The sequence below is a fragment of the Pipistrellus hanaki genome (assembly GCF_964339955.1).
Source record: "Pipistrellus hanaki genome assembly, chromosome: 3".
Lineage (NCBI taxonomy): Eukaryota > Metazoa > Chordata > Mammalia > Chiroptera > Vespertilionidae > Pipistrellus > Pipistrellus hanaki.
This window is the reverse complement of record NC_140505.1, coordinates 6784143-6796946: the sequence shown is the minus strand read 5'-3', so window position 1 is coordinate 6796946 and position 12804 is coordinate 6784143. Positions and strand designations below refer to the sequence as shown.

The 12804-nt window shown below is 40.2% G+C and overlaps 1 pseudogene across 1 annotated transcript; it reads right to left on the bottom strand.

The window, feature by feature from the left end:
• Nucleotides 1-1623: 1623 nt before the first annotated feature.
• Nucleotides 1624-2884, bottom strand: LOC311618695 (protein LSM14 homolog A-like; annotated as a pseudogene). The gene is made up of 2 exons: nucleotides 2798-2884; nucleotides 1624-2538 (listed from the first exon to the last, which is right to left on the bottom strand). The product of its transcript is annotated as a protein LSM14 homolog A-like (transcript).
• Nucleotides 2885-12804: the final 9920 nt, after the last annotated feature.

Genomic DNA, 12804 nt, shown 5'->3' with positions numbered 1-12804 from the left:
GTCACTATTTCTTTCAGTATGTTTTCAATATCTTGCTCTCTCTCATCTTCTGGGACCCCCATAATTCTGATGTTGGTTCGCTTGGAGTTGTCCCAGAGGTTTCTTACATTATCTTCAATTTTCTGGATTCTCTTGCCTTCTAGCTTCTGTGGAGGAGTGTCTTCTAGCTCTTTATGTTCCAAATCTTTGACTTGATTCTTGCGATCTTCCATTCTGTTTTTAGGACTCTGTATAATATTTTTTATTTCAGACAATGTATTCTTTGTTTCTTGTTGATCCCTTATCATTTCTTGTTGATTCCTTATTAATTCTAGTTGATCCCTTTTCATATCCTCATAGGTCTTATGGATATTTTCTAGGAAATTCTTGAAAAACCTTATAAGTGTAGATTTGAACTCTATATCCAGTCGCTTTTGGTCCTCCATTTCTTTCGTTTGTGATCTATTTCGTCTCAGCATTTTCACAGCTTCTCTGATGTGGCGGAGTTTCAGGGTGGAGCCTACAGCTTTGGCTTCCGTCAGCCCCGCCCTATGCAGCTCCTGAGTCTCAGGGTCCTTCAGTACTCGCTGCAAGCACCTCTGAGAGAAAGGTGCCCTCGATTTTCGCCTGCTACCAAACAGTCTAGGCTCTCCCCCAATGAGCCTGGTATTGGGGTTCAGTTCAGTTGGAAGTGGAGTTGGAGGTGGCGTTCAGAGCAGTCTGAAGCCCCTGTCTCCTTCCTGCCAGGGCAATCCCAAGGCACAGCCAACCAACCCTTCTCTGCGCACAATGTGTGCGCCTCCGGGACCTCCTTTTGCCGCTTCCCCGGGTTTCCGCTTTACAGCCCAGCTCCCTCTGGATGAGCCTGGGTCCCGGGGGTCTGGCCTAGAACTGGGGTTCAGATCAGTCAGAACTGGGGCCCAGCACAGTCGGAGTTTTATCTCCTTCCTGCTAGGGAACGCCAGCCAGGCACTCAGCCTCCCTCCTCTCCGGCTCCGTCCTCTCTGCGTGCCGAGTGTCTCCGTACCTTAGGCTTTTACAGCTCCTCCACTCTTCCGTCTGGTTTTCTCCTTGTTTCTCGTTGTAGAATTTCCAGTCAGTCGACTTTCCTGTAGTTCTGGGTAATGTCCATTTTATATTTTAGTTGTTTTTTATTGAAATTGTTGTGTGCGGCTGTGGCTAGGTGTTTACCTGTGCAGCCATCTTGGATTCTCCCTCTTAATTTTTTTTTGTTGCAATGATAAACAAGATTGTTTTTTAGTTTCTATATTGGTGTTAACAATGCCATTGGTTTCTGGATGTTAATTTTATATCCTGCTGAATTCATTTATTAAATCTAGTAGTTATTTGGTGGAGTCCTTAGGGTTTTCTTTTTAAATTATATTTTTATTGATTTCAAAGAAGAAGGGAGATGGAGATAGAAACATCAATGATGAGGGAGAATCATTGATGGGCTGCCTCCTGCATGCCCCCTATTGGGAATTGAGCCTGCAACCTGGGCGTGGGCCCTGACTGGGAATGGAAACTTGACGATACTCAACCACTGAGCAATACCAGCTGGGTAGCTTTAGATTTTCTGTGTACAATATCATGTCATCTACAAATAATGACAGTTTACTTCCTTTTTTCCAATTTGGATGCCTTTTATTTTTTCTTCTGTCCAAGTTGATCTTCATCTGCGTTTCCTTCGTTGTTTTGCATATCAACTCCTGAGTCTCTTTTACCTTCACCATTTATAGGCTTCTCTTGTTTCTCAGTTTATCTTCCACTTTCAATTTAAGTTTATTATGAAACTGTGTCTATTCCCTCCTTGTTAAATTGTGCATTTGCACTTTCAAAGTCTTCCTCAAATTTCAAAGCACCATCTCACCGAATATCAATCTCCCCTGCCACGTCAGTGACCCCCCCACCCTCTCCTTGGAGCTGAAGGAGTATCTGGAACTATTTGTCTCTTGCTATCATTTCTGAGCGGCTCATTTCTGGTCTTGAAACGCTGTGTATTTCAGCTCGCCTGTGCTCCTGATTGCCCATTGCCTTTTGGCTGGTAGATGGCAAAGGCCCGGTTGATACGGGGCTCCTTCTCCCAACAGGTGTCAAAGCTGAGAAGTGGGCCGAGGCAGTCTGCATTGCTTATTCCATGGTAAGGCTTTTTCTCAAAGGATCTGAGGGCTTGAACGACCTCGAGACCATTGTGTTTTAACAGATCTTGTATCCTGTGCAGAGGCAGAACCAACCGCACTGTGTTGGGCCAGGGCACTGCTGCTTGATGCTTCTGTTCCAGAAGATGTCAACGAGCCTCCAGCAACACCAACAGCACCAAATTGCTGCTCCACTAAACCGACTGTACCTCGACACCCTGCCACAAGGTCCCTAGGAGCCCACTGGCTGGGATGAAGAAGTGGATGAGCCTAGTGAAGACTGACTGGTAACTGGGTCCGGAGGTAAAGGACATGATGGTTTTGGAGGCTCACAGACAGTGACGTCTGTAATATCACCTCCATGGAATAGAATGTGTCCAGAGGCTTCATCTTGATATTGGATGATCTGCTGGTCTGTCTTCTGAACCAAAGGAACTTCTGTGAGGGCTACACTGGGGTTCTCAGTGTCAATGGTGTAGCAGTGTTTCCCAAAGTGTGGTACATGTACCCCCAGAAGTACAGAAGAGTTTGGTGGGGGTACGCGTTGCACCGGAGTTTGGTGGGGATATGCACTGCACCGTGCTTAGCTGCACCCAATTCTACGTTCTCATGAGTACGAGGGGTACTCATCATTATGAAAATTATAGAAGGGGTACACATATGTCAAAAGTTTGGGAAACACTGGTGTAGAGGATGCCCTCGTAGCGGATCTCCACCTTGGAGATAAGGCTGATCTTGCTGCAGGTAAAAGGGGTGCCCCCACTCATGGTGCCACCCCCACTATGGCTGCTCCCAGTGAGGCAGGTCTGATGCCGCTCCGCACGCCTGCTTGCTCTGTCGGCACCTGTAGCAGCCACCTCAGACCCAGTGCATTCTTATAAATATCTGAACATTAAATAAGTGTATGTAAAGTCCAAAGAACAGATGGAGATGCTCTCATCATCTTCTCCCAGATCTAGCTTCAAAAATAGCCAGTCCAGCCCTAACTGGCTTGGCTCAGTGGATAGAGCGGTGGCCTGCGGACTGAAAGGTCCCAGATTTGATTCCAGTCAAGGCCATGTACCTTGGTTGCCCAGTAGGAGGTGTGCAGGAGGCGGATAATCGATGTTTCTCTCTCATCAATGTTTCTGACTCTCTGTCCCCCTCCCTTCCTCTCTGTAAAAATAAATAAATAAATAAATAAAATAAAATATATTTTTAAAAATAGCCAGTCCATTATTAATTTTAACAAGGAAGAAGACAGCACGTTGGTTCTAACATTTCTCATAAATTGTCATAGTGTTCTTTATATTAAGCAGAAAATAGCCTATATAGAAAGCAGAAAACAATCTTCAAAATATTACATGTATACAATTTATTGTTTGTCCTTTATAGCCATATGTTGGTTAAGTGTATATATTTATCAAAGATGACCCTTCTGCTAAAATTATGTGTCATTTCTGTAAGAATTTTTTGGTAAGTACTAAAGAAAAATTGATTTAGAATAGTGATCTTCTCCAGAGATATTGGTTAGGAAAGTCAGATTTTTTTCATATCACAACTTCATTGTGTGCTGAGAGCATGGTTTATTATGTGGGGTAGAAAAATTATCTATGTAGTTTTGTGAATATGGGAGAGTGTTTGTAAAATTATAGTAGGTATTGGTTTTGTTTACAGTTGTTTTGGATAGCAGAGAAATGGTATCATCTTCAAATATTAATTCCTGGAAAAGAAATAATTAGGTCAGGATGGTGGTGAGTGAAGTTTCTTTATCATTGTCAAGTACATTCACCACAAGTCATTTGAAGTGTTAGTGTAAACATGTTTATCCTACACACATAATTACATAAAAATCATAAACTTATTTCTTTTTAATAAAAGCTGCTTTGCTTATATTAAGGGGAAATCACCTATGAGTAAATGAATTTGACCTTTAGGGGAGTCCCACAGTGTCATGAGCCATAAAATGTCCTCTGCTGGAGAGTGTTTGAGTCTTGTCAAATAGGGAAACCACTGCTATCTCGGTGTTATAATAAAGGAGGATTTTGGAAACTTATTGACAAATTCTCTAATTCTGAGCATGTTAGAGCAAGTGGACAGTATTTGCAAGTCAAATCCTGGCAGGATCTATTGTCAGACAATTAAAACATCTTCTCTGAGACCTACCGAACTAACCTTTGTGTGGTCTCGCTCTCAGATGGAAATGGTTCCTGGGGACAGTTGACAGCATGGATTTTGAGATGACACTAAATGTGTGTGGGAACTTGCAAAAAACAAATCTAAGAAAAGATTTAGGATCAGGGTTTTCTTTGCCACCTTTTTACCATGACGGGGTGGGAGTGGGAGCCGGGGCCGGGGCCGGGGGAGGCTCCGGAGGGAAGGTGACATGAGAGATGCTGGTAAAAGTTAGTCCTGGTCAAGCCCAGGGTGAACAATGCCACAGTGTTGTTGCGGGCTGCCTCCACGACTTAGATATTCTTCCCATGTCAGTATAATCACTACTGGGAGGTAGCTCGATGAAGGATTACCATATCATTAATAGTATCCATGACTTTTGTTCAAAGGCGACTTGTGCAATGTTGCCTGTGGATGAAGCGCCATAATCCTCTGAGCCGCAGCTGTAGAGGGGAGCTCCTCAGAGCCGCCCACACTGACTTCCCTGTCCTCTCGGATCAGTTCTAAAAAACAGACAGAAACAACGGTCAACTCAAAGCCAAAAAAAAAGAAACATCCATTCTACATTTCCACATTCACCGCCCGGCGTCAATCCCTGCCAGTGTCTCCCATTCAGCGCTTCTCTAACATCCAGATCACCACGCGGATGGTGGCCAGATTAAAGCGGAACAATGCAGTTTTAAATGTAAAGTTTGCATCTAATTTTTTTTCCCTTTGCATGAGAAAAAGCACATTGATTCCATCGATGTGTCTGACGCTGAGCCTGTAGTTTTTCAGGACTTTCTTATTTTCTTTGGCAGCGTGAGGCCTGCTCGGGTCTCTGCACTGTCTGGGCTTTCTCAGTTTACTTGGCGGCGGCACCTAACATTGAAATTTGGAGCTGAGGAGAAAAGTATATATATAGTTGGTAAACAATGGGGTTTTACTTCATTAATATGATTGCTGCCAAGAAACTTCTGCTTCCAGTCAGTCTGAGCACGGAAAGAAATCTAAAAACTTAGCCGTAGCTAGAAACCGAGATATTGGGGATTGGGCAGAAGAAAATAATGATCGAATCAATCTGGTGAAAACTCCAGGTGGCAGAAGACAGGAAAGAATGGCTGTAACTTTAAGATCCCATTTCATTTCATAAAGCTCACCTCCCCAAAGAAAGGAGAGTGAAAAGTGTGAGAGAGACGCTGACTGATTTGGCATTGGAAAATGTAAAAGTGCAATGAAGCCTAGAGTTAAATTTCTTGTTTCATACATTAATAATCACACTTTTATTTCAAATTGAAACTAAGTTATTCCTTGATTTACTCACAGGCCATTATTTTTAAAAAGGATTTTAATCTTACACATTCATCTCATTTCTTCATTGAAAAATTGCTGTAGCATTATATTTTAATAGAGTGGACACACAATATTATATTAGTTTCAGATGTACAACTTAGTGACTTAGACATGATCACCACGGATAAATCTAGTAACCATCTGTCACCATATGAAATTATTAGGATATTATGGACTATATTCCCTATGTCCTTTATATCCCCACGATTTATTTATTTTATATTTAATGAGACAACAGTAACAGAGAGTGGCAGGTGTATATGAGGCGCTATGGAAACCGTGGGGTACCTCATCCAGAGAGCAGGGAGAAGGGAAGGCACTTTGAAGTGGGTCTTGAGGGTCAGGTAAGAATTAGCCAGAAGAAAAGGTGAAGAATATTCCAAACAGGAAGTTAACATATGCAAGGAACTAGAGCAATGTTGTTGTTTTCAAATGATGGGTTGGGTCCCCTTCATAGGTCATGAAATCAATTTAATGTGTTAGGACCAGGATTCTAAAAATAGCAAAATAGAATAGAAAATATCAGCGTGCATCTCACATAGAATGGGTGTTTTTTCATGAAACCTTTTCCCCATTGTATTTATATGTGCACATGCATGAGAGAGAGAGAGGGGGGGGGGGGGAGGAAGGGAGAGAGAGAGAAAGAGAGGAAGAAAAAAAAAAAGAGAAACTGTGTTTATTGAGTTGCAGTCTAAAAATGCCTTTCTTATTGTTGGTTGAAATAAAAAAAAATTGAAAACCACTGGTTTGGAGTCTTAAGAAGGAGCATTATGTGTACAAAGAATTATAAAGAGGAATTCAAATATGGGTGTAGCATGGGGTACATGTAGACGGTGCTACTGAAGAGATAAGCAGGAATCAGATCAGAGAGAGCCTTAAGGACTTGCCAAATAGTTGGTATTTTATCCGAAAGACAGTTAAGTACCACAAAAGAACTCTGGAAGAGGAATGATATGATTCAAGATGTTCTGGTCGAATAAAAATTGTTCTAGCAGCTATGAGAAAGGATGTTGGGGTGGTGGTAGTAAAGTCTGATGGTAGGAGACCTCTTTCCAAGCCATTGTGAACATTCAGTGGCTTGAAATAAAGCAGCAGGAATAGAGAGCTGTAGTAGCTTTTAATTTATTAGAGCTCTTTTAAAAATTATGTGATTATTCCTCATATAGCATTCTGTTCTAGATTCATAATTATACATTAGACTATAAACTTCATGAAGGCAGGAATTTTTGTATCCTTTTCAAATCTCAGCACCTTCAGAAATGAGAATAATACTTATGTTTGTCAGCTGCCCAGTGAACCTTTGTTGAATGAATGAAGTGGATATTCTCTCTTCCTAAGAGAATATTAATTATAGAAGGTGGTTTCAGGTTTTCTTCTGCTCCTGCATTATCTTCGTAATCTTCCTTCTTTTCTCCACCCCCCCCCCTTGCCACTGTATTTTATTTTTTATTCTCTTTATCTTTCATGTTAGAGGCTTTCCTAAACGTTTAGCCTCCACCACCCCCCCTTGCCACTGTATTTTATTTTTTATTCTCTTTATCTTTCATGTTAGAGGCTTTCCTAAACGTTTAGCAGTCTTTCTGTATTCATTTATATTTAAAAGTAAGGCACTCAAATCAATTGAATGCTCCCTGTGCGCTGGTAAGATGGCGATTATTTGCTGACTCCCAAATGTCAATTTTTATCTCTACTCTTGCGTGGTCTCACTTTCTTAATAGAGGACCTTCTCCTTTCTGCCTTGGGAATATAACCCTGGCCGGCAGTACTGGGGGCAAATGGGATAAAATATTTGGCAGTTAAACTATTGAGTGGGCAAACTTCCATTTAATTCTTGTTTTAGTATTTTACCTGACCCTGAGCTCAGTTTCCTGATGTTTTTGAGTCTGGAATCTTCCTGGTTCAATTTCTTCTCCTTTTTTCATCCTTGTTTCTTTTCCTTGCCTTCCAAGTTCCCTGCTGCATCCAGTCCTGAGCTATCCAGGAATCTGTGCTGGGAATCCAGTTCCTCCTGTCTGCATCCTGTACTGAGGTCTCTCTGCTGCTCAGATCCTGTTCATCCACTTTCGGGTATCCAACCGGTGCTGGACATCTCTCTGTGCTTATGTCGTCATACTGCACTCCTGGCCCTGTGAGTTTATGCTCTTTTTGTTTCTTTACTATTACTTTAGAAGGGTTTTAGGAGAGGGAGGAGATAAACTCGTACATTTACTCTTTCATGCTTAAACAGAGGTCTTAGAGGGCTTTTTTTTTAGAGACTAGCTTTATTTACTGACTAGATTAATTATTAGCCTCACTTTTCTCAGATTTAATCACATTTGTCCAATTAAGCTATCTAGGAAAAGAATTTTAGACTATTGGTCATGTTCTTTGAATTTAGCAATACAAATTTTCTTTTCAGTGTAAGGAATGAAATGCCATAATCTAGTGATAATTCTTTTAGAACATGCTGTATTATGTGATTATTGATACTCATCAATATGTATAGCTAGTCAGTGAGTTCTGATTTGTATTGGCAGTTCTGTTATGGAAAACTCTGGTAGAAAATCTGTCGAAGCAACTGATGCATAGAGAAAATATAATTAGGCATATGGCTGGATGGATTCTGATAAATAGATACCATAATTAAAATGAAGATCTAAAACATCGTCCTCACCCTGTATCATCAGTCTCCTCCCCCAGTTTCAGGCTGCCACTGATCTTTCTTTGTTGCGATAGTTTGCCTATTCCAGAATTTGTAAGAATATACTGGTATCCAAATATCTTGGTATCTACATTAATATTAAGTATTACTTAATATGAAGTCATAGCCTATTTGGTGTAAGTCCCTTCTTGCCATGCAACTTTTGGTTCTTGTTGATGAGTGACTTTCAAGAAGATTTAGGATTCCAGGAACTAAAATGGATCTTGTGAGAGGACTCCAGGTTCTCAGAACATCAAAATTATCTCCTGTGACCTGTCTGCGAGTAGCTTCCCAGCCACACTTTCTGATTTTTCCCAAATCCCTCCAGGTTGTATTGACTAGACCAGTGGTTGGCAAACCGCGGCTCTCGAGCCATATGCAACTCTTTGGCCCCTTGAGTGTGGCTCTCCCACAAAATACCACGGCCGGGGCGTGTCTATTTTGAAGAAGTGGCGTTAGAAGTTTAATTTTTAAAAATTTGGCTCTCAAAAGAAATTTCAATTGTTGTCCTGTTGATATTTGGCTCTGTTGACTAATGAGTTTGCCAACCACTGGACTAGAATGATCACCTACTGAGTTTTAAACTTGGGAAAGGAGTCTAAACCAGCCAAAGGCAGAGGGCTTTGTAAGCACTTATTTCCCACAGGGCTGCATTTAGAAACCCATTGGGATAAGCTTGGAATGCGTTCCCCTCAGCCAGGGCAGATGTCCAAGGCTATCTGTATCAAGGAGGTCTATTAAAAGTATTAGGAGTGGAGAGCCAGTTATGCACGCCAAATCCCTTCTGATTTCGACAGGACCATGTATTTTTAGTTCTACTTCGTATGCTTGACTTGTCTAAAATAGCTTGTAAATTGAAATCTTAAAGGAGAGTCCCTTTATCTCAATATCCAAATCATTTGTACTTACTAAATCAGGACATTGATTGATTCCCAGAACGTGTTCCTTTTTAGCATATCTGAAGACAATGCATTTACTCATATGCATGTACTATTTTTTAACCTCTCACCCAAGGATATAATTTTTATTGCTGTGTTTTTTCTTATAGAGAGATAGAAACATGGCTATGAGAAAGAAACATCGATTGGTTGTCTCTCGTATGTGTCCTGACTGGGAATCATACCCACAAACTTTCGTTGTATGGGACCAGGCTCCAACCAACGGAGTCACCAGCCCTATTTTTATTTATAGTATATTTATTTTATGTTACTCCCAGGAGAAAATTCATATTCTTAGCAAACTAGCACTAAAATATACCTTAGAGGTCAAATTGTCCATCTTTCTGATACAAGGAAGGAGTCTGAGACTCAAGTGACTTCCTGAGGTCTCTGGAAGAAAGATTAATGTCAGGCATTAACTTTTATATGGATCTAAGTCTTTTTCTTAGTCATTTAATATTTCTAAGCCTAAATTAGCAATACATTTGCACCAGAGCCTAACTACCAACCCACACTTAGTCCACCAGTCAGAAAGCCTTATTTTAGAACAGTTCTTCCTGAGCACATGGACATACACATTATCTGTCCTACACGACCACCACCTCCCCACTGTATGAGCATAAAACCATCAAATTGTTTCATCAAACGTATTCACTAAATGTTATCTGCACAGAATAAAAATATAACATAATGATTGTGTTCATTGGAGAACACGGGGAAGTGGTCACACAGTAGGACAGAGCAGGTAATGAGACTAAGTCTGAATACACATAATTTAGACTTAGAAAAACCACAAAGACATGATATATATTTACCTTATATATAGTCAATAAATACTGTATTTTTAAGAATTTTAAGGCCTAGCCAGGTGCTTCAATTGGTTTGAGCATCATTCTGATACCCCAAGATTGTGGGTTCCATCTCCAGTCAGGGCACATACAAGAATCAACCGATGAACATATAACAATGGAACAATAAATTGGTCTTTCTCTATTTCTCTCCCTCCCTTCTTTCCTCTCCCTCTAATATAAATGAAAAGAATTTTAAGGAACTGCAATTGTTTGAGAGTTTCGTATTGTGAGAGAATTGTTTTTCTGATTAGATCAGCATTTCAGGAAGAATTGCACTGACTTAGCTTTCACCTTATGAGAAGTCTCTAATCTTTTGAAAAGTTAAGTCAGATTTAGGAAATGATCATGTGTGTGTGTGTGTGTGTGTGTGTGTGTGTGTGTGTGTGTTTGCCATTTGCTGCCTCACTAGGCAGCAATCATTAAGTATAGTTCTAGAAATCCTATTATTGGGATGACTTCCAGTATAGCAGCTGTAGTTGTTGTTACCATGGCTACTGAGTATCACTGTATCCCCTCTGCTGGCCTCAGTGCCATGTTGCTGACAGCTCTGGAACTTTACTTCCCTGCTTTCCTGTCTCTTCTCATTCCTTAAAGGAGAGTTCATTTATCTCAATATCCAAATCATTTATACTTACCAAATCGTGACTTTCTGATTCCCAGAACAATTCCATTGGATTCTCATGTTAGACAGCGTGTTGATTAGGATAAGATTCTGAGTCAATAATAGAAACACGGCCCCTGTGTGTTAAATAAGGTAGAGGTGTGTTTTCCATCCCTCAAAAGGAGGATGGAGCATGTAGCCCAAGGGCTGATGAGGCATCTTCCTGGTATTATCAGGGGGCAGGCCGCTCACCCATTCTAAAGCTTGGTTTTCATGTTAAAGGTTACTTCATGGTTCTGACACTTGTTGAAGCTCTGGCCTGCGTGTTCTAGTGGCATGCCTGAAATAGGGAGAAGGCAGAAGGGGGTTCCTTTCACCTGAGTCTGTTCACTGTAAGCAACATTCTCAGAAATCTCACACACTTCTAATTATAACAAGTGGCCAGAGTTCAGTCACATGGACAGGCCCAGCTGCAAGGATGCCTGGGAAATGTAGTCTTTTATCCTGCATAGCAATGTGCCCAGCTAGGAAGGAGAGAGTGAGGAGAAGCAGATAGATGTTGTGGTAGATACCTAAGTCTCTACCACAGGTAATTTAGGTGGAATATTCTGTCATTTCCATGACGTCTTAATTGCTCATAAGTAGTGGTTACTACTTTACAGAAATAGTATCTGTGGATATGTGATAGATGAGATATGTCATATGAGCATCCATATGTCATATGAGCATATCCATAGTCAGTGTTTGCTCTTTATTAGAATACTTTCCATTACAGGAATTCAAATAAGACAAAGTTTCAAATAGAATCACAAAAATATATCCACTACCAAATACTTAACAGAATCTCAGGAAATAAATAAATCTTAAGGAAAACTGGGAGAAATTCAAAACACAATAAAAGGCTGTAAAAATAATCAATGGCTCCTTGTGAAAGGAGCACCACAAGTATGACTGCATAGGATAACCCCCCAAATAAGCTTTTGTTAAAAATTTTTAAGGAGGTTGAAGAAGTCTAGTACCAAGTTATATTCTACTTGTACTTCTTTGCCTAGGTTTATTCATCATAGCTCTTTTAAGATAACTTTTCTTGATATTTACCTACTGTGTGATTTTAAAAAACCATATTTATTGAGATATAAATTACATATTTACTCATTTAAAAATTTAATCATTTTTAAAAAATATATTTTATTGATTTTTTTACAGAGAGGAAGGGAGAGTGATAGAGAGCTAGAAACGTCGATGAGAAAGAAACATCGACAAGCTGCCTCTTGCACACCCCCTACTGGGGATATGCCCGCAACCAATGTACATGCCCTTGACCAGAATCGAACCTGGGACCTTTCAGTCCACAGACTGATGCTCTATCCACTGAGCCAAACCGGTTTCGGCTAAAAATTTAATCATTTACAAACCCATCCACTGTAAGCTTGTAACTCAGTGATTTGAATAAATGCATTGAGTTGTGAACTATCACCACAGTCCAGTTTTAGAACAGTTGTATCTTCTCTCTGTATCTATAAATTCGTTCTTTCTAGACATTTTCTATAAATGTGATCACGTAATATATATATTCTGTGTCTAGTTTGTTTTACTTAGCATAATGTTTTTCAAATTCATCCATGTTGTAGCATGTATTAAGAATGAATTTCTTTTAATTGCCAAATAGTATTCCAGATTATAGATATACCATTTTTGTTTATTCATTTATCAGTTGATGGACATTTAGAATGTTTTAAGTTTTTTGTTGCTATGGATAACAGTCCTACGAACATTTGTGTACATGTCATTGTGTGAACATGCCTTTTCATTTCTCTGATAGATTTATAGGAGTGGGATTGCTGGATTGTATTGTAAGTTTATGTTTAACTTTTTAAAAATATATATTTTATTGATTTTTTACAGAGAGGAAGAGAGAGTGATAGAGAGGTAGAAACATCGATGAGAAGAATCATCGATCAGCTGCCTCTTGCACACCCCCTACTGGGTATGTGCCCGCAACCAAGGTACATGCCCTTGACCGGAATCAAACCCGGGACCTTCCAGTCCACAGGCGACACTCTTATCAATTGAGCCAAACCAGTTCTTGCTATGTTTAACTTTTTAAGAAATTGGACTGTATTTCAAAATG